We start from the raw sequence: 19,212 nt of genomic DNA on the forward strand, positions 1-19,212 counted from the left end.
CCTTTTGTCACCGCTGGAGCTGATGATCAGTAATTTGTAGGATTTGGGGGGGTTTAATCAGTGTTGTCAAACCTGGGATGAGGTGGAATTTAAAACTCTCTCTTATCCAGACCAAATGTTATCCAGACTTGATATACCACTTGAGAGACTGACATCTTTTGCCTCTGTTATCTTCATACATTAGCTGGTTCCATGTGCGGCAGTGAGTTACCTCACTGATTGCTTATTTCCTTTCCTCAGGTCAAAGCCCTCCTAAAAACAGCTTTGAAACTTGTCATCCATTTCTGGTGTAAGTGCAACACAAGGTTTTCTTTAAATCTGACCAGAATACTTTTTTCTCTGTGTGGAAACTAGTTTTGGGGGTGAATTCCATTGTTTATATGGAAAGCTTGAGTTTTCTGAGGTGGTAGTGCCCAAAATACCATTTGAAGCCGGTAAGAGCTGCAGTTATCCAGTATCACTGAAAATCAGGTTTATGTTCCTCTAAAAATATACCCCTTGCCTATTTTATTTTACTGCAAAGACAACTGCTGTTGCTGTGGCGTTGCCAGATGGAGCTGTACATAGACTTGGGGCAAGTGGGAATGTTGAGGGGGGCGTTTGGGAGGGCAGGGAGTCCCTGCTGGTAGCAGCACTTGCCCTGCCAGGGGACCGAGCAGGGCTTTGGGAGGGGGTGCTGGGGAGTCCCTTGTATCGCTTCTCTGCAGGAGCAGCTGTGGCAGGGTTACCTGGATGATGACCTTAATGAGAGGAGGTTTCTTGTGGGGCATGCATCCCCAGGAGAGGCTGCACTTGAGATCTGACCTTTGTTTTCCTTTCACGCCGGGTGTTTCTGGGCCTTGAAATGCTGCTGTGGGCTCAGATGGACAGTTAAGGCAAGGAGGGATTAGCTCCCAGGGACAGGGATGTGTAGTAAGAGTTGGGCTCTCTCAAAACACAAACCAGCTTTGTGGGCCGAGACTAGCAGGACTAATGATGGGCATTTCTGGAGGGGTTTGCACCTTCAGAGCTCTTGGCAAATGTCAGCCAGTTTGCCTGCTGCCCTGCAACTGCTGCTCACTGGGAAGGAGAAATCCTGCTCTCCCAAGTGAATGCTCCTCCCCAGCTGCTTTTCAGCTGACTTTGCCAGCAAGGCTAGAACAAGGGCTGCCCTTCTGTGCAGGGACTGTGGGTAGCACAGAGATGCAGCCCAGCAAGCTTGACAGTGTGGAGGTGCTGGTCTGACCTCCCCAGGGCCCCCTCTCGAGTTCAGGGCAGGGAGGGACCAGTGCACCCACCGAGGCAGAAAAGCTTCTGAGCTGTGGAGAGGAGCAAAGCTGAGCCCAGGGACCGAAGCTGCCGTTACAGACTCCAGTGCCCTGCCTGAAGGGAAGGTTGCTGTCTGAGCTGCTGCCTGTGCTCGGGCAGGGAGGGCTTGCAAAGCAGCGAAGCAGGGAGCTGTGTTCTGTCAGCAGCTGGAGCCTTTCAGAGTCGGCCTGCAAAGCTGCCACTGCCCTTGCTGATGCAGAAGTGTTCCTCACGAGGTGGCTGCCTGACCAGTCTCATTGCTGGGCTGGTTACCCAGACCTGCCCCTTGTGGAGATGCATCAGTTCTCCTTGCTGCCCAGCCGTTCCTTGTGAAGGCTCAGTGTAGCTAGCTTGGTTAAGCCCAGATGTATCTTTCATGAGCTATCATTTGTAAAAGGAGTTCTCAGTGCTGGGGAGAGCAGCCGTTTCCAAAGAGGGCTGGAAATCTCTGTCTTCTAGTCCTAGGGAAATGAAACTGAAGCCATCTTCTGGTGTGCAGCCCAGCAAGTTCCTGTGAGCCTGTCTGGGAGAAATTAGCACCTAGTTAAAAAGGTGGGAGCGGCAGCCAGGGAGGAGGGTTACAAGAAGGCATCTGCCTTGAGGCTGTGCTAAAGGGAAACTGTAGGTACTTGTTTCTCAGCAGTTCAGCTGAGGGCTGCCTCTAGGAAGAAGGTCCTGGTGCCAGGGCATAATTGTCCTTGGCCTGTTCTTTTTTTTCTTTAGTGACAGAGGGTGCCAAGGGCTGAAGGTACCGGCTGGATGCTCAGTGCCCTTCCATTTCCCTCTGCAAGGGTTTTGGGTGGGTGAGAGAGGCAGGCAGCTGTGACCCGGCTGCAGATGTGCTGGGCACGTCAGCCCGCAGCAAATGTGGAGTCTGACACCTTGTGCCTCCTATGGGACAAGACCCTGCTGGTAAGCAGTTGCTGGAGAAAAGCTGGTGCATAATCAACTTCTACCTTAATTGTCCTGTGCAATATCATCTGCATCTGGGTTCTATCCGCAGAGCTGAGATGCTGTTTTCGCTGCCTTTCAGGACTGCTACAGGTGCGTGTTTTCAAGATCTGTTGGTCTAGCCAGCATGCTGTAAGGGTGCGGGTAACAAGGTTTGTCAGTAATGCTTCTTGTTCCTATCTTTGACCAGACTAACTTGGTATCATTTTCTACTAAGAAAGCTTATTCTGTGTGCTGCTCAAAATACTGGGCTGCTCAGGCATTAGAGAGAGGAGGGAGAAGCCTCTCCATAGTATTCGCAGCACTGTTGAATGGGAGCTGTTTGCTGGCCCTTGTGACTTTGTCTTTTCCCGAGGAAGTGTTGCTGGACTTGCCTGGTGGGTAGAAAAGCTGAGTCCCTGTGAGATCAAACAGCTTGCCTGGACCCTGGCAGAGCTGTAATTAGGTGAGTGCAAATTTGTCACCTTCAGTGTCATCCTTGGTCTGTCTTATGTGCTGCTTCTGGCATGGGGGGGGGGGGCGGGGCATGGGGGGGGGCGGGGCGGGGCAGGGGGGGAATTATTTTTTTCTGTCTATAGGACAGAGGAAGGGGTGGTGGCTTGGTTAAGGCAGCTGGGAAGGTTTCTTCTTTGTGGCCTGGTTGCCCTGGGAGTCCACATGCTGCTTTGTAAGGGAAGGTTGCAAGGATGTCTTCCACCTTGAAAGGCAGGATGGTGGATACACACACCTTCTCTTACGCTCCTGGTTATAGAACGTCACCTGGGTGTGCTGAAGCTTCCTAGAACACTTGAATACCTGAACTGCAGGCTGTGAGATTCCTGCAGGCTGTGCTGGGGCCCCCAGCTTGTGTGCTGGGACCTTGCTCCTGCGTTGGCTGGTGCCTGGAGGCAGAGACGTGCTGGAAAGGCTTTGGGCATCGCGGCTGTTTCAGCCAGCACCCCACTCCTCACTGCTTGCAGGAACTGGAGGGTTCCCAGGCACAGCACAGTCCTTGTGTGTTGTATTTCCCAATTGCAGGTTAATTCCTTCCTGACCGAAGGAGCCCTTATTTACCAAAATTTCATCTGCTCCTGCTGTTTATTGCCCCCTGAAATCCTCCTCCTCTCCTGCTGTCCTTGCTGTCCTTCCAAGAGCAGCCAGTTGTGTTCCTGCTGCGGTGAGGAGAGGGATGGAGTCAGGATGGGGTCAGCGGTTGGCAGCTGAACAGCTTCTTTTTGCGTTTCCATCTGTTCTTTCTCTTCCCTTTTAATGAGATCAGGTGCCAGAGTGCACTGGGAAGACTTTCCAGTGTGAGAGGAAGGCACACAGGGCGTACTGGGGTCTTTACTTTTGTCCTTGGCAGAGAGGCTGCTCGCATCCAGCCTGCACCATCTCGAGCTGCTCCTATAACGCACGTGGTGACGGGGAACACGCTCTGCAGTGAGCCTGACAGCTCCGGCTTGAGGGGGTCTGTCCTGCAACTCTGAGCCTCGATTGAAACTTGGAGCTGCTTGTGCTGATGGCTGCAGAGGTGCAAACCTGCCTGTTCCTGGACCCACTGGGGCACCTGTCTCTTGACTGTTTTGTCCTTCTATTTTTTTGTGATGTGGCTACTGCCTTGTCTTCTAAAATGCCAGCTGTTTCAGATGATAGCAGTGGCTTGACAGGTGCATTTTTTCAGGCCCCCGGTGCTCCCTACACAGACCTGTCAGCTTTTCTGATCGCCCCCTCTAATGAGTGGCTCCACTCCTTTGTGTTTTGGAGGGGCTTCCCCTCTGCTTTTGGGGCCATATGTTTATTACAGAGCTGGTCTCTGAGTAGGAAGGCTCTTCTCGAGGAGGATCTGCAGGGGCTGCTTTTGCCGCTGGCTCTTTGATTCATGAGAGCTCTTGGGACATGTGAAGGGTGGGAAGAGGTTCAAAGGAAGAACCCGGGGAGCTCATTTCAGCAGTTCAGCTTCAACAGTCTCTATGTGGAAAATGAAAACCTGCCCTTGTGCTGCCACTGCCAAAATGTGGTGTGCTGGGAGTCAGCACGGAGACCTTGATCCCCTAGAAGCTGTAGAGTCTGACAGCACCTCCGTGGCAGAGACCAGAGGCTCTTTTAAGGGATGCACTAGGTGCCCTGTTTAAAAATCAGAAAGCCCTGGCCCGGGTTCCAGCGCAGGGCAGCCTCTGCGTGGCTGCTCGTTAACAAAACTCTGTGTCTTTTTGGCAAAAGACTTTCTGCTACAAATGCAGTCAGATGTTTGTCTAAGCAAAAGGTAACCCAGCAGTCCCTTCCTGAGCAAACCGGCAATTCCTTTGGGATTTTGCTTGAGTTCAAAGTGTGCCTTTGTGGTTGTGTTGGGCCTGTGAAGGCAACTGCCCAGAGCAGGTGAGGCCACATCCAGCTTTGCTGTTATTTCCTTGGTGCCTGCTTCAGGTTAACTTCCTTGCACAGCAGCGGTGGCGCCTGCCGAGTGCCCCAGCACCTCTTAGCGCAGCCCTGTGTGCGGCAGGGAGCTGCGCCAGCTGGCCCGGCAGCAGCCAGGAGATGAGCTTGTCCCTTCAGCGCTTCACAAGTGACAAATAAAAGAAGCTACTCCTTTCACAGCACCGCTTCTGAGCACCCGATGGTGCTTTGTAGCCGCTGTGATGGCGCCAGGTGCTCCTGTGGGCTCGGGCTGAAACATGTGTCATGGGCTGGGATTGTCCCTTCCCTGTGTCCCACTGTGTTGTCTGATTTTTCCCTCTCGCTTGCTTCAGATCACAGAAGCAGATGCTGGTGTTTGAAAGCGCCTTGCAGGAGAGGTTAGGATCGGCTGGGGCTGTGGATGACCAGCTTGCTGTGAAGCCGAGGAGAGCAGTCCTACTGCAAATGGAACTGCCAAGTGGTGCCAGGAGCTGCAGATGCCAACCCAGCTGTTGTGGACTGGGTTAAGGCCGTGTGGGTTTTTTCTTGGCCTGGAGAAGCTGGAGGAAGGACAGTCTGTGGCGTTTAACGTGGTCTCTGGAGCCGACCATGGGAGGATCTTGCTGGGCCGTGGGTGCTTGGGTATTGCCGTGGTTTTAAATGCACGTGATGCCAAGCAGTAGAGAGCTGCCATGTGCTTAGGCTCTGAAGGAGGTCGGGTATGTCGGGTGGAGGAGAGGAGGGGCTGGTGGTCCCCAGCCTGTGGTGCCCCGCAGTATGGGGTGGGATGGGAGATGCCCTGGCAGGACCCTGCTAGCTGAGGAGAAGAGCTGGGTGTGAGGGAGGAGGGACTTGCTCCTGCTCTGCATCTGTGACAGACCACTAAACCCTGCCTCTACAGCATGGTGGTACTGCAGCATGGTTCTGTCCTCGGTGTCGTGGGGGCTTAGATGGCTCTTAGCTGCCAGAGGCAACAGGAGGCCAAGAGAGCTGGGGTTAAGGCAGCGTCAGCCCCAGGAACAACTACTTGGCCGATCCTGTAACTGCATAGATATGGGTGTCCTTGACAGCTGTACCCTTTCTTGTCTAGGTTGAGATGTTGTGCCGATACCTTGCAGAGTCAGGTCTGAACCTCTATCTGGAATCTATCCGTCCTTCTGTGGCACTGTCTTCTGGCAGTCGCAGCCTTGGATACTGCCTTGTTGACTTCCACGTCAGAGATTCCCCTTGAACTGTGATTAACTTCTTGAGGCTTGTAGATTTTCTTCTGCATGTACACAAAGACAGCTGTCTGAATTAAAGGGTGTCATAGTATTAAGGAAAAAGAAAAGCTAGGAGGCATCACACTTGTTAGGGCCAAAGATTTTGTTTTGTTTTAAAAAGCAATGGGAGGAGAACAACTTACTCTTCAAGTAACTGCACAGTTGATGTCTCAAAAACGCAGGCATTTGAAATGCTGTCTTGATTCAGAAAAGAAGTAGAGAAGCAGTTCAGAGTTTGGAAGTGAGATGTAAACTCAACAAAGTGAGAAAACGAAATGGGTTCCCAGCATGGGTATAAAAAGGGGGACAGCAAAGCCAGGGTTGTGCGTTCAGGTCTGTGCTACCAAAACCAAAATGAAATCGTTGTTCTCCCCTACAGTGTGGGACTGCATTGCTCAGAAGGTGGCAGGGGAAACACGGGCAAAAGGAGCCACCTTGATTTTCCTTCTTTCTCATCAGGAAACAAATACGAAGCCTGTTCTGGCTCAAGACTGAGCTGCCTATTTGGGACTCCATCAGGTGTCAGTGGGTAAGTGATCTGACTGCAGTTATTTGTTAGAGGATGTTTTGATAGCATCTAAAATGATTGAGTGTTGCAGTCAGTCCTTTCTTGAACCGAACGCTGGAGTTCTTCCTCCATGGGTTAAAATGGGGGTAGTGAAGGCTCCTTCTGCACCCCCTCGTATAAGCTGCCTGTGGCAGCACTTCCCCCCTCTCCCTGGATCCTCACTGCAGCTCTTTGCCTTTGCTGCAGCTCTGTGTCCTCTGCAAGACACCAGGCGTGTCCAGTTATTCTGTGGGTTTGATGGCGTGGGTGCAGCAATGATGACGGGAAAGGTGCTTCTGATGTGCCTGTTTCAGACCCTGCACAGGGGTTTTGGTTTTGGTGTTCAGAAGCTGGAGAGTGCCTGTGCTGTCAGGGTTGACCTCGGAGCCCGCAGCAGGGCTTCTGGGGGGTGCTGGCTGACGGTGCTCTGTGTCCTTCTAACGCTGCAGCAAAGGAGAGGTTAATAATGCAAGGTGCCTGCTCTTGCCCCTGGCTGTAGGCTCCTTTGTTTCTGCAGGAGGAGAAGAGCTATGTGAACAGTGTTTCCCCGGGGCTGGGGGGAAGGATTTTCAGCCTGGGTGGAGCAGCTCCCTGCATGAACGAAGTTCTCTGTGCCTCTAAAAGAGAGCAGGGCCACCAGCCTGGTTTGGTCAGACCCTGCTAGGAGGGAGCAGGGTGGCTCGCTTGTGTGCTGCGCTGTGCACGAGTGTGATCCCCTGTCTGCTTCCTTGGGACCAGCTGCAGCCTGTGCTGCTGGGCATGTGTCTGAGTCAGGAGCGCAGGCAGCCAGCTGGGAGCCAAGTGTGAATCGGGAGGGATGGCTCCCAGCTGAACTGAGTGGTGGCAGCTGGATGCTGTGAAGGAGAGCAGAGGTGAGCTGCTGGGGCAGGGGGGGTGTTGGCAGGGGAGGAGGGGTTTGGTCCCTGCGGGAGCAGAGCTGGCCGTGTAGGACCCCAGGAACAGAACGGAGAGGGGGCAGTGATACAAACCCTGTACCCCCAAGTCCATGGTCGAGAGCATGGATGGTGCTGTGATTTTCAGCCTCTGGGCTCTTTCTGAAAGTGTGCGTCTCCCCCAGGGGAGGTGGCTAAGCCCTGTCCCGGGGAAGAAGCCTGGAAGAGACTTGGTTGTCCTTCCCCTTCCCTGTCTCGGCTCCGCCTGTGTGTCTGGGCGTCCAGCTCTGTGACAGGGGTGGTCTGCCTTACATTTCCATCTCCAGCATGGCGAAGCCCAGAACTGGGTCAGAAAGCGGTGGCTGCAGTCTTCTACATCCTGCAGGGCATCCTGAACCATGTGTGTAGGCTTGCCAAGTGTGGGCACCCATACCGACTGTAACTTCAGGTCTGTGGCTGCTCGAAAATGGCAGCTTGGCAGGGCTGTCGGCTGTCTGTAGCCATCAGGAGCCATGGCTCTGGTGAAAAAGCTGCAAGACAAGCTGGCTGTGGCCTCCCTCTTGTCGTCTGCCAGCAGGCTGGCTGACAGCACACACCAGCCGTGCCATCTCCCCAGCCTGCTCTCTGGGAATGCAGTGTATTCCTATCCCTCAAAGTCCCTGTGAGCTAGAAAAAAAGAACAGTCTGCACTGTTCACCTTCCCTGCCATCAGAAATGAAGCAGCTTTGGCAGAACGTGTGTGTTTTGCAAAATGCTGGAGCACCCCAAGGGCTTTGCGTGCAAAACGCGAGCGAATCACATCAAGCTGCTTTTTGCAGAGAGCGTGGGTCCCCTTCTGCTGGATCACCAGGGTCTCTGCAGCTCCCCTTGCACAGGGCTGCATCAGCTCTTTCCTGCTGCCTGCCAGGGTTTTTGTCTGGGTGTTTAAAGGCCCTGGCAAAGGGAGTTTGCCTCCCGTGGGGTGGGAGCGGGTTGTGCAAGGGGGACCCACGCTCCCCCTCCAGTGATAGGCACTGCAGGGAGGCTGAAGAGCCCGTCTGAGCTGGGGCCCTCTGGGTGCTGTGCTTCTCTAGCCTGGGTGGCTGAAAGTAGCTCCTGCAGACCATCTTGGCGTGCTCTTGCCGAGCGATGACCTCTTCAGTGCTGTAATTTGGGATTTCCACAGCGACAAGCTGTGCTGCTGTGTGTGCGCTGGTGTAGTTGCCCTCCAGTTGATGGGCGTGGGTATGTCCAGCCCGGGGTCTGGCAACAGCAGATAGAGATTTGCCTCCATTACATGTGAGAGTTGGGATGTGGGGAGAGGAGCAAAGGAGAAAAAGGCTTTGAAGTCAAGGTGTATGCATTAAAAAAACAAACAAACAAAAAGCCCCCCAAACCTGAGCATGTTTCTCTCTGTCCAGCATGCTTGAACTCCCCTGTCCCAGGCTTCTCTTGTACTGTGAACTCTGTTTTACTTCAGGTTGAACCTGTCTAAGATAAAAAATAAACTGGCTAAACTTTGTGCAGAAATCTCTAAGATCCCGATGGGTCTTAACCTATATGAGAAAACAGAGTGAAGTAACCCTATTGCAATGTCCATGGGGTAAAATGGGGGTGAGCAAGCTGACCTGTGATCAGAGGCTGACGAAGGAAGGCGCTGGCTGGGAAGAATGGTGGGTCCTGCCTTCCCTGCTTCCCTGCCCTGCGTTTGCCTCTGCCAGGTAATGACTGGCTCATCTCGGTGGCAGTGTAGGGAGCACAGGCTAAAAGTGAAGTGGCCCACGGGTAGCATGTAACTCTGAGATCAAAGTCCGGAGGGAGGAGGGTGAGCCCTGGCTGTGCTCGTGCTGAAGGCACCGGAGGGTGATGTGCTGCACATCGGGGTGCCTTTTTATTGCATGCCTTTGTGTTTTGTTGCTCAGTCCTTGGAAAAGACTGTGCTGAGGATCAGACGTGGCCCCGTGTCCCTTTCCTGTACCAGGCTGAGCCTTGCCCGAAGGGCTGCAGTTACCCAGGATTGCAGTGCTCGTGTTCCCAGGTGCAGTGCGATAATGGCTGTGGGCCTTCTGAGGTCCAGTTATTTGGGCAGAAGCCTTTTTGAGAAGGAAGTATGGGGAAGATTAATATACAACACAAATTCTTTTTGGATGATTATTTCACACTCTGCGATCCCATGGCATATGCCCAAGGCTCAGGCTTTGAGGTGTCCTGCTTGGCTTCTTGATGAAATACCAGCGATGCTTCCTATGAAGTGGGAATAAGTCTCCAGCTGTCTGATTTGGAAGTGCTCTCGTTTGCCATCTTATGCAGCTTCATGTTTCCACTGTGGTCTCACCAGCCAAAGAAGCAGTCCTGTCCTCCTAGCTGGAGGAGCCTCTGCGTCCTTGAAAGGAACGTGAGGGATTCAAACAACACTCAGCAAGCACTGACCTCCCTCGAGCCCTGTGTCAGGCCCTGCACAAGGGCAGGGCAGAGGCGCCCAGGTGAAGTGCGTCTGTCTGAACGGACCACCGGTGTGCCTGGTGCCCGAGCTCCTCAGCGAGGGCGTAAGGGCACCTGTGGGCTCTGTCAAGAGTTGAGAGCTGTGTGTGATGCTGTGCTTAGCAGGGTTTGCTGGCTGCGGTGCTTCCCCGAGAAGGACAGGTCAGTTGTGCTGGTTTGTGCCCGGGTGTGAGCCTGCGCCGAGAGCCCTGCCGCAGGCAGGCTGCGAGGGGCGCGGTGGCAGCGCAGCGGGTGAGCTGCTTGAGCTGGGGTCCAAGTTATCCCAAAGTGAGCAGGCCAGAAGAGCAGCTGGTCCCTTCTGAGGGCAGTGCTGGCACCTCTGTGGGTTGTGTGGCTTGATTTTTAGGCTCTGTTGTCATAGTGGGTGTTTCCAGGTGGCGTGTGGCTCTTTGAGTCTGGAGTGCTGGCTTGCTTTCTTAGCCCTGGGGGAAACCCTGTGGGTCCTGCCATGAATTTCTCTAAGGGCTGCCGTGTTTTGGGCTGAGACAGGCAGGGCTGTGGCTGTGCTGCAGCTGGGAGGGTGTGTTGGAGGCAGTGTGGCTGCATGCTTGCTGTGGGCGTTGCACGCGTTCCCTGAGCTGCTGGTGGTGCTTGGAGAGCAGGCTGTGCTAGCCAGGCACCTGCAGCGCCTGTGCCCAGCAAGTGCAGGGAAGCGCGGCTGGTTCCAGGTGCGCTGGGGCAGGGGTAAGTGGGAGCTCCCTGCTGAAGCCGTGAGCTTGTGTGGTAGCTGGGCACAGCTGGGCTCCTGTTTGTGGGTCCCCCTGGGCTGGCAGAGGCTGGGTGGGAGCCGGCTGGGTGCTGAGCATCCCTGCAGCCCTCTGCTGCGCCTCTCCGCGTCCCGGCCGTTGCCACGGTGGCATCGGCCACTGTCTGGGCCATTGCCACGGTGGCATCGGCCACTGTCCCTGCATTAGCCACTGTCCCCGTTGAAGTGGCAGCCAGGACAAGGGGCTGGCTGTCAGCACCAACCGGCAGTGCGCGGAGCGTGCGGAGTGCGCGGGTGTCCCTGCGGCCCCGCCGGGTGTCCCTGCGGCCCTGCCGGTGAGGTGGCGGGTGGCTTTCGGTGCCGGGGCCACCTGCGGGTGGGAGGGCTTGGGAGCGGGGCTGGGGGCAGCTCGGAGCGGGGGACGCAGAGGCAGGGCTGTGCCTGGGCCGGGGTGACACAGCTCCTGCCAAACGCCTCCCGGCAGGAGGTTGTGCCCGTCTTCCGGCGGGGTCTGTGTCCCTGCAAGGAAGCTGCTTGTTGGGGGGAGGGTTTGGGGGATGTGGCTGCCTGTGTGTGTGTGTGGGGGGGGGGGGCTCCTGAGGCACCTGGAGGCTGCAGACATCCCTTGCCAGGCACCGGCAGTTGGAGCCCCTTCTCCTCCCCTCCCGAGCCGGACGGGGAGCGAGCTTTGCTCCCCCAAAGAAAACTTGGTTCTTCCTTGCTTCCCGTTCCCACGGGGTGTCGATGTGCCTGCATCCGGACTGGGTTAACCGTGGTGGGGATGGAAGCTGCCTGCTTAGCTGCTGCTGCTCTCGCCCTCCTCATCTTGCTTTCTCCCTGTGTTGCCCCGTCTGTAAATGAGGGGTGAGATGAGTTATTCTTGCTCTGTCTACAAAATGCTGTGAAGGCTCGCGATGAAAAATCGGACAGATGGCCCAGGTAGAAGTGACTGCAAAGCTCGCTGCTTTCCTTGCATTTTGAATCCATAGGTGACTTTCTGAGAAAAAGCAATTTGTGTATACATCTAGAGAAAATGCAGAGGCTAGAGTGCTCCAGGAGGGAGCAGATGATTCTTAACAGGCTGTCCAGCCTCAGCCCTTCACTGAAGGATGAGCAGTAACTTGGTGGTGAAGCCAAAGCTTCCTCTGTGACACCTTGGGGTTGCAGCCAGTGCTGTAGTATTACAGCAGCAAGCCAGGAAATGCAGAATATTTACTCTTCTGGCAGCCAGTAATGTGTGTGTGTGTGTGCTGGAGAAGCAGGCAGAAGGCTGGAGCCAGCCCAGGCCGGCTTGGGGGGTTGTGTTTCTGCTTTTGGTTGTTTCCCTGCCTCCACTCTGGTGTCTTCAAACTGGGTTAACGTTTATGCTCTGCCAGAGGTAGAAGCTCCTGTGTGACAACTGGGCATGAATATACGTAACTTTTCACTGAGGAAGTTTTGAAGACTGAGATTCTAACACTCTGGGTTGGATTAAGGCTCGTAGGAGCATTTTGGACAAGTTGGCTGATGCCCGAGCTCTGAGGGCCCTGGCAGGTGAAGGCAGCTGGTGGGTATGTGAACACCGTGCAGCCTGTGCTGTGCGCTGCGAGTCGATGGTGCAGAAACTAAGAGATGGTGCAGAAACAAGGGGAGTGAGTGGTGTTTAGGGCTGCTGGCAGTGTCCCTTGTTCCATCTTGGTGTGCACTTAAAGGGTGGATTAACAAATTCTTGCAGATCAGCAGAATGGAGGTTACTGGTCTTATGCTTTTTCACGCTGCCCAGGGAAGAGTCACTGTTCCTGGAAGTATTGAAAAGGCACATAGACGTGGTGCTTAGGGACATGGTTTAGTGGTGGACTTGGCAATGTTAGGTTTATGGTTGGGCTCAATCCGAAGGGTCTTTTCTAACCTAAATGATTCTATGAAATGCAGTCCGGGTGCCAGAAAAAGAGTAAATAAAGAGGGAGTTGCAAATCTGCAAAGCTAGGGTAGCCGAGATCAAATGCTGGGTGAGGCAGCCTGGAAAGGGACAATAGTACTGTAAATACTTCAGGCAGGAACCAGAGTTACTGTAAATGATAGTCCGTGAGGCTAGGGATCTCCAGCAGACCCTTGGAAGTGAGCTTGGTTGCTCTCACTGTCAGCTGGCAGCTGAAGTTTATTGAAAGAAATAACAGGAAGGTATAACATGAGGCTCCTCTTAATTATCTCGGCTATGGCAGAGCTTTTGTAATAAATTGCAGGATGGCAGAATCAAAGTGATAAATTAGAGGTGGACTGGAATATAAAGGTGACAGGTGAGGCTTCCTGCATAGCAAGGCTTGATTTAGAAAGCACTCAACCACTTAGCAGCGGGCTGGAGGGGCAAAAGAGTAGTCTTGGAAAATCTGCTTCTCCTTTCCTGGCTTCCTTGAGATGCTGTTGATATGGTAATTATAGGTAAGCAGGTGATTTCTAAGCAAGAAATGTGATGATGCTACTGAAGCCTGACCAGGGCAAGATGGTTTAACTGAACAAAATTGTTCAATAGCATCCTGATTCTCACTTTTAACGCATCTCCTTGTCTTGCTCTTCCAGCAAAGTGTAATAGAAAAGCAAATTAAGCAGTTGCTCCAGAGAGAGATGGTTTATCTTTGCGGAAGGAAGAAGAGGATTTATTGTGTATGCCAAAGCAAGACTGAGCCACCAGTCTGTGCTCCTACCAGAAAAGCTGGGCGTAGTGTGTTGTAGCGCAGTGTGCGGGTCCATCCCCAGCCTCTGCCTGGAGAGCAATCGGCTGGTGTCAGACCGGCTCAGAGGCTGGTGCTGCTGCTGCAGCACGAGTGACGTGGGGTCCTTCGGAACAGGAGCACTGGCACATGGCATGGTGACAGCTGCAGGATCTGTATGGACGGAGCTGTGCCTTTCCGTCAAACTGCCCTTTTTCTCCTAGTGGGCATTAAGGATTTTGCTGTTTGTTCTTAATTTCCTGTCTTGTTTGAGCACAGGATCATCAGAGAGCGGTTCAGTTTCATTTATAGAGGGAAGCTGTTGGACATGCACACAAAGGGATTTGGATGCTTTAGGGCCATATCAAAGTGTTCCTCAGCACAGCTTTTGCCAAGCTCACGGGTGCTGAAGGGCCACTCTGTGCCTGCATTGGTTGAGCTTTCTGACTTTTCAAGACATGAAGCCCTGCCTTGTGCCTGCAGATACTTTGGCTGTACGGCCCTAGCCCGTATCGTGAGCCAGGCAGTGTTCAGAGGTTAATACTGCTGCCCTAAGGAGAAGAGGTGCTTTTATTTATCCTTAATGTAGCTCATGGCCAAAACACTTGCCTGGGAGCAGGATGATCCTGTGCAGACCCTTCTTTTCTGCCTAACCTGACTCAAGGACTCTCTGTAGTAGCTGTGAGCCCACATCATGAAACAGATCCTTTTCTGTCACCTTGAAGATTGTCCTGATCTTTTTAATTTTTTTCTCCAGAGGCTCCTTATGTGCCGCACATGAGTCATTAGCTAAAAGACTTTGTAACCCAGGGAGCAGAGCCCCCCCAGCCAAGGGTTTTCCTTAGCTCTCAAGCATCCTAGCTGCTAGCCTGCAGATCAAGCTTTTTCTCACTTGCTTTCTGGAGGCAGCATTGCTAGGAGACGTGGAAGTGATCTTGTTACCGAAATCCCGGAATGAAGAACTTATCGACACCAATGTGATGTAGATAAGCAGACACTTTTTTGTTAACGGCCGGGTGCGTGAGCGAGTCCTCTCACGATCAACGCACACCAGGTCCCAAAATCAGATTCCATATAGAGAACTTATTCATACATATTCATTAAATATTCATGCATAATCATAATGTTTCCCGTAGATCATTAACATACTCTCCTCCTATATCCGATTCTGCGCAGTAGAGCTTAGAAAGGTCTAGAAATGGGTCTGGGGTACGATTTGGGTAGGTGGTATGTGAGTCGGTGGTCGCGATCTGCCCCTGCCGGAATTACCTTTTACTAAAGTTCACGGTTTCTTGGCAGGCACCTACAAGCTGTTCCGGTCGACTCTCCCCAGTTCCCATTCATCTCATATTCTGACATTTCAATACACCTCTGCGTACAGAAGACTGGTTAAATACAAAGGAACCTTTCAACCCTAGAGTTATTACCTGAGTTTTAACAATGGTTCCAGGCCCTTCTTCTAGCCTTGATACAGGACGTACAGAAGATCTCATAACAACTTTTACTGTGCAGCTATAAGTTTCTTATAAGATTTTTTCTTATCCTTCTATATTTTAATTTTATGAAATGATTTTATAAAATCAATTAATCAAATAAAGTCAATCAATCTTAACTTATTAACAAATCGATAACATTTCCCCCCTTTGAAAGTGTTGAAAATCATTATTTCAATACTTTCACGTTATTCATATATCTTTTGTTTCAACATATTTTGGTAATGGATCATGTCTTGGTGAAATAGTTGGTACTTCTCTCATAATCATACGATTCACTGCAATTCTATTGGTAAACTCTTTCTTGAAACATGCATATACTAGCATGCTCATCAAAAAGACAACTAGTAACAGAAACAAAGTCTTAATTATAGATTGTATCCAAGAGCTCAAATTCCATCCGAGTTTGTTAAAAATTTTCCCAAGCCAATCTTCTGACATATCCTTTTGAATTGTTTCAGTTTCTTTTTCAATTTTTCCCAATAGGTCTAGATCATGTTCCACATCCTGAGTGACATTTGGAATGTGGATACAACAGTGGTCCAATTTATCCTTGAGATACCCACACACTCCATGTTCTTTAAGTAGGAGCATATCTATTGCCATTCTATTTTGTAAAGTCATTCTGGAAGTTGCCTGTAATTGTATATTCAATTCCTTAAACCCTTTTTTGGTAACGTTTGCTAATTTTTCCACTTGACCAGTTAAATGATAGAGCCATGCTCTGTTTCTATATGAAGCTATAGGATTTAAAAGTGATTCCAGTGCCCAGCCAATTTTCACTCCTGTAGATGGTTCATTCCAAATATCATCATTTATCCCAGATCTCTTTATTCGTTTCAATTCTAAATTCTCTAGAGATCCTTTAAATGGTGATTTCTTCCAAATTGGACACAATGTTGGCATGCCTAAGGTAATTTATTTCACTTTACCATCTAATGGTAAGTGTGTTGTCCAGGTTCCATCACTTAATGCCCAAACTAAATGTCCTGGACTTCGAATAGTAGATTTTCTACAACTAAACAAAGTTCCTCTTCTGACTGTAAGAGTGCTGGTTAAATTGAGAGTGTTCTTAAGACCTCGACAAAAACAACCATATTTCAAAGCAGCGGCCAACGGAGGAATTCTTTGGATTACTAAGTCTGCATTACTACAATCATACACTTTTTCACATTTCCACCATGGCACTATTTTATTTTCCTTCTCTCCCAATGTAGTTGACCTATCGTCAACCCAGGGTAATACTGAAAAAACCTTTCCATCCCAGGTAAAACACCAAGAAGTTCTTGCCATATACTGAAAATGGGAAAATATGGACATAGACCATATAGAGTCCCACTGGTCTACTAATTGGGGTGCTTTGGCCAGTTTTGTTACACTTCCATTCCATGACACTTTTGCTCACGTTGATTTTAAATTGTTCATCATGAGAACACCATCCCACAGTCTTAAATCTCCCTATTTTGGTAAAAACATGATTTAACAATTTTTCACAATCCGCCAGACTACCTGGAGTTTTCCACTGTTTTCTAATGACTTTCACTTGCTCGTACCATTGAGTCACTGGCCTCTGTTCACAATAGTTGGTTTCATTTTTATGTTCCAGGTTAGTCAAATTCATAGTTAAAATTCCCCATGGAATAGATTCACCTACTGCCCTTGGTATCGGCAAACAAGCAGTGATCTGCGTGACATTTTGTAAATTGGCAAATTCTTTAATCAATCCTACCATCAAATTTTCCTCAGCCATTTGTTTGGGAATTTCAATCACTTGTTCTGTTTCTACTTGTCTTTTGTTCCTGTCCACCAAGCTGGCCCATGATCCTACCAACACTACCGACCAAAATAAAATCCAATATAAAAATTAGACATGTTTCAGTGTCAATTTTAAAGTCTCTGGGTCACGATTGACAATCTTCCATGGAGTAGGTGCTTTCTTCACTCGAGTATAATGTATCCAAGCATCTGATTCAGCTATCTTGATAGCTATAAAAGTGGTTAACAGTATCTGGAAAGGTCCTCTCCAGCGCTCCTGCAAAGGTTTGGAGGCCCAGGTCTTCACATAGACATAGTCTCCTGGTTGGAAATCATGCACGGAATTTTCCACGGGTAAAGGTCTATTCCAAATTACTACACTCCAAATTGCAGCCAAAGTTTTCCTTAGAAAAAGCAAATAGTTATACACATCTTGTTTTCCTTTCACATGTATGTTTAGATTTGGTTCTGGAGACTCATATGGTTTTCCATATAATAATTCATAAGGACTGACTGAGGTTCCACTCTTTGGCTGTACCCTGATTCATAATAATGCCAATGAAAGTGCCTGAGGCCACTTTAGACTGGTTTCTTGACAAATTTTACTTATTTGTCGTTTCAAAGTTTGATTCATCCTCTCCACTTTTCCACTAAATTGTGGTCTCCAAGACGCATGCAAATCCCAATTAATACCCAATACTTTGCTAACACTTTGGACTACTTCAGCCACAAAGTGTGGACCTCTGTCAGAGGAAATTCCAATAGGAACTCCAAATCTCGGAATTATTTCTTGTAATAACCACTTCACAACCTCTTTTTGCTTGTGTGGTGCGACAGGGAAGGGCTTCTGGCCATCCTGTACAAGTATCAACCCTCACCAGGATGTACCGGTACCCATTTTGTCTAGGTAACTCTGAAAAATCTACTTGCCAATAATCTCCAGGTTCTGTACCAGATTTCAGTCTACCCATTTGAACCTTTTTCTTAATCACTGGATTATTTTTCAAACATACTTCACAATGCAGTTGCCATTTTAGCTATTCCTAACATCTTAACTGATATTATTTGCTTTCGTAAAGATGTTACTAAGGCTTCTGCCCCCCAGTGACATTCTTGGTGTCTCGTTTGAATTATCTCTCTCATCACAAGAGGTGGAATTACTACCTGTCCATTAGGATTTATCCACCATCCAGCTACGTTTTTCTTAGCATTTAATAACCGACCCAATTTGTCATCTTCCTCTGAATATCTCGGTTTTTCCCTAGGAAGGGTTACTGTTTTAGAAGGAATTATTGCCATTTGCAATGCTTGTTTCTTTGTTCCTTTTTTTTTTTTTTTTTTTTTGCGCTGTTCTATCAGCTAAATTATTCCCAGCTATTATTTTTATATTCCAAATCTGGTGTGCCTTACAGTGCATGATTGCTACTTGATCTGGCTTTTGACATACAGAAGATCTCATAACAACTTTTACTGTGCAGCTATAAGTTTCTTATAAGATTTTTTTTTCTTATCCTTCTATATTTTAATTTTATGAAATGATTTTATCAAATCAATTAATCAATCAAATAAAGTCAATCAATCTTAACTTATTAACAAATCGATAAAAATCTTGTCTGGGCTGACGAGCAGGGCTGAGGAATGGATTTGGCCCTCTCCATCTCCCTGGGAGGGCGGAAAGGTTTGGGCTGGAAAACCAGAGGAGTTCAATGGCAGGGACGCAGCTGAGTGTGGGAGCAGGGTGGTTGGGTTTGAGAGCAGGCTGAGATGCCAGCATTGCATGCTGAGGTGCTTGCAGGCTTTGCACAGGTTCCATGTGGCTTCTGCCATGCAGCTCCATGAAGGCACTTTGCAGCTAGCGGTTTCCCTTGTTAAGCACCTGCGGCTGCTTTGTCAAGTCCTCTTGTTATCGATTTGTTAATAAGTTAAGATTGATTGACTTTATTTGATTGATTAATTGATTTTATAAAATCATTTTATAAAATTGAAAAATAGAAGGATAAGAAATATTTTTAATGAAACTTATAGCTGCACAATAAAAGTTGTTATGAGATCTTCTGTACGTCCTGTACCAAGGCTAGAACAAGGGGCTGGAACCATTGTTAAAACTTAGGTAATAACTCTAGGGTTGAAAGGTTCCTTTGTATTTAACCAGTCTTCTGTACGCAGAGGTGTATTGAAATGTCAGAATATGAGATGAATGGGAACTGGGGAGAGTCGACCGGAACAGCTTGTAGGTGCCTGCCAAGAAACCGTGAACTTTAGTAAAAGGTAATTCCGGCAGGGGCAGATCGCGACCACCGACTCACATACCACCTACCCAAATCGTACCCCAGACCCATTTCTAGACCTTTCTAAGCTCTACTGCGCAGAATCGGATATAGGAGGAGAGTATGTTAATGGTCTACGGGAAATGTTATGATTATGCATGAATATTTAATGAATATGTATGAATAAGTTCTCTATATGGAATCTGATTTTGGGACCTGGTGTGCATTGATCATGAGAGGACTCGCTCACGCACCCGGCCGTTAATAAAGAAGTGTCTGCTTATCTACATCACATTGGTGTCGATAAGTTCTTCATTCCGGGATTTCGGTAACGCTCTGAGTGTGAAGCCTGGCTCCAGCTGTGCTGCTTGCCTGCAGCAGGCAGGAGTCACTTCTGTGCCGAGCCGGGGAGGCTCTGGCATTGCTTCTGGGGTGGGGGAGCGGTGGGCAGGAGCACGTGGTGGCAGCCCTGTGAGTGCATCTGAGGCCAAGCATGAGAGCCCTGATGGG

The 19,212-nt window shown here is 49.8% G+C and overlaps 1 protein-coding gene and 1 long non-coding RNA gene across 2 annotated transcripts in view; both read right to left on the reverse strand.

The window, feature by feature from the left end:
• The window catches only part of LOC308057743, a 158,825-nt gene extending 142,129 nt beyond the window's left edge, over nucleotides 1-16,696 (reverse strand). Inside the window, exon 1 of the long non-coding RNA XR_013925437.1 lies at nucleotides 14,801-16,696. This is a non-coding gene — a long non-coding RNA (uncharacterized lncRNA). The remainder of the gene's footprint in view (nucleotides 1-14,800) is intronic.
• LOC308057729 (heat shock factor protein 5-like) overlaps nucleotides 1-19,212 on the reverse strand; it is a 310,493-nt gene that overhangs the window by 164,212 nt on the left and 127,069 nt on the right. The window lies entirely within an intron of this gene.

The sequence above is a fragment of the Falco punctatus genome, assembly GCF_963210335.1.
Source record: "Falco punctatus genome assembly, contig: scaffold_29, whole genome shotgun sequence".
NCBI lineage: Eukaryota > Metazoa > Chordata > Aves > Falconiformes > Falconidae > Falco > Falco punctatus.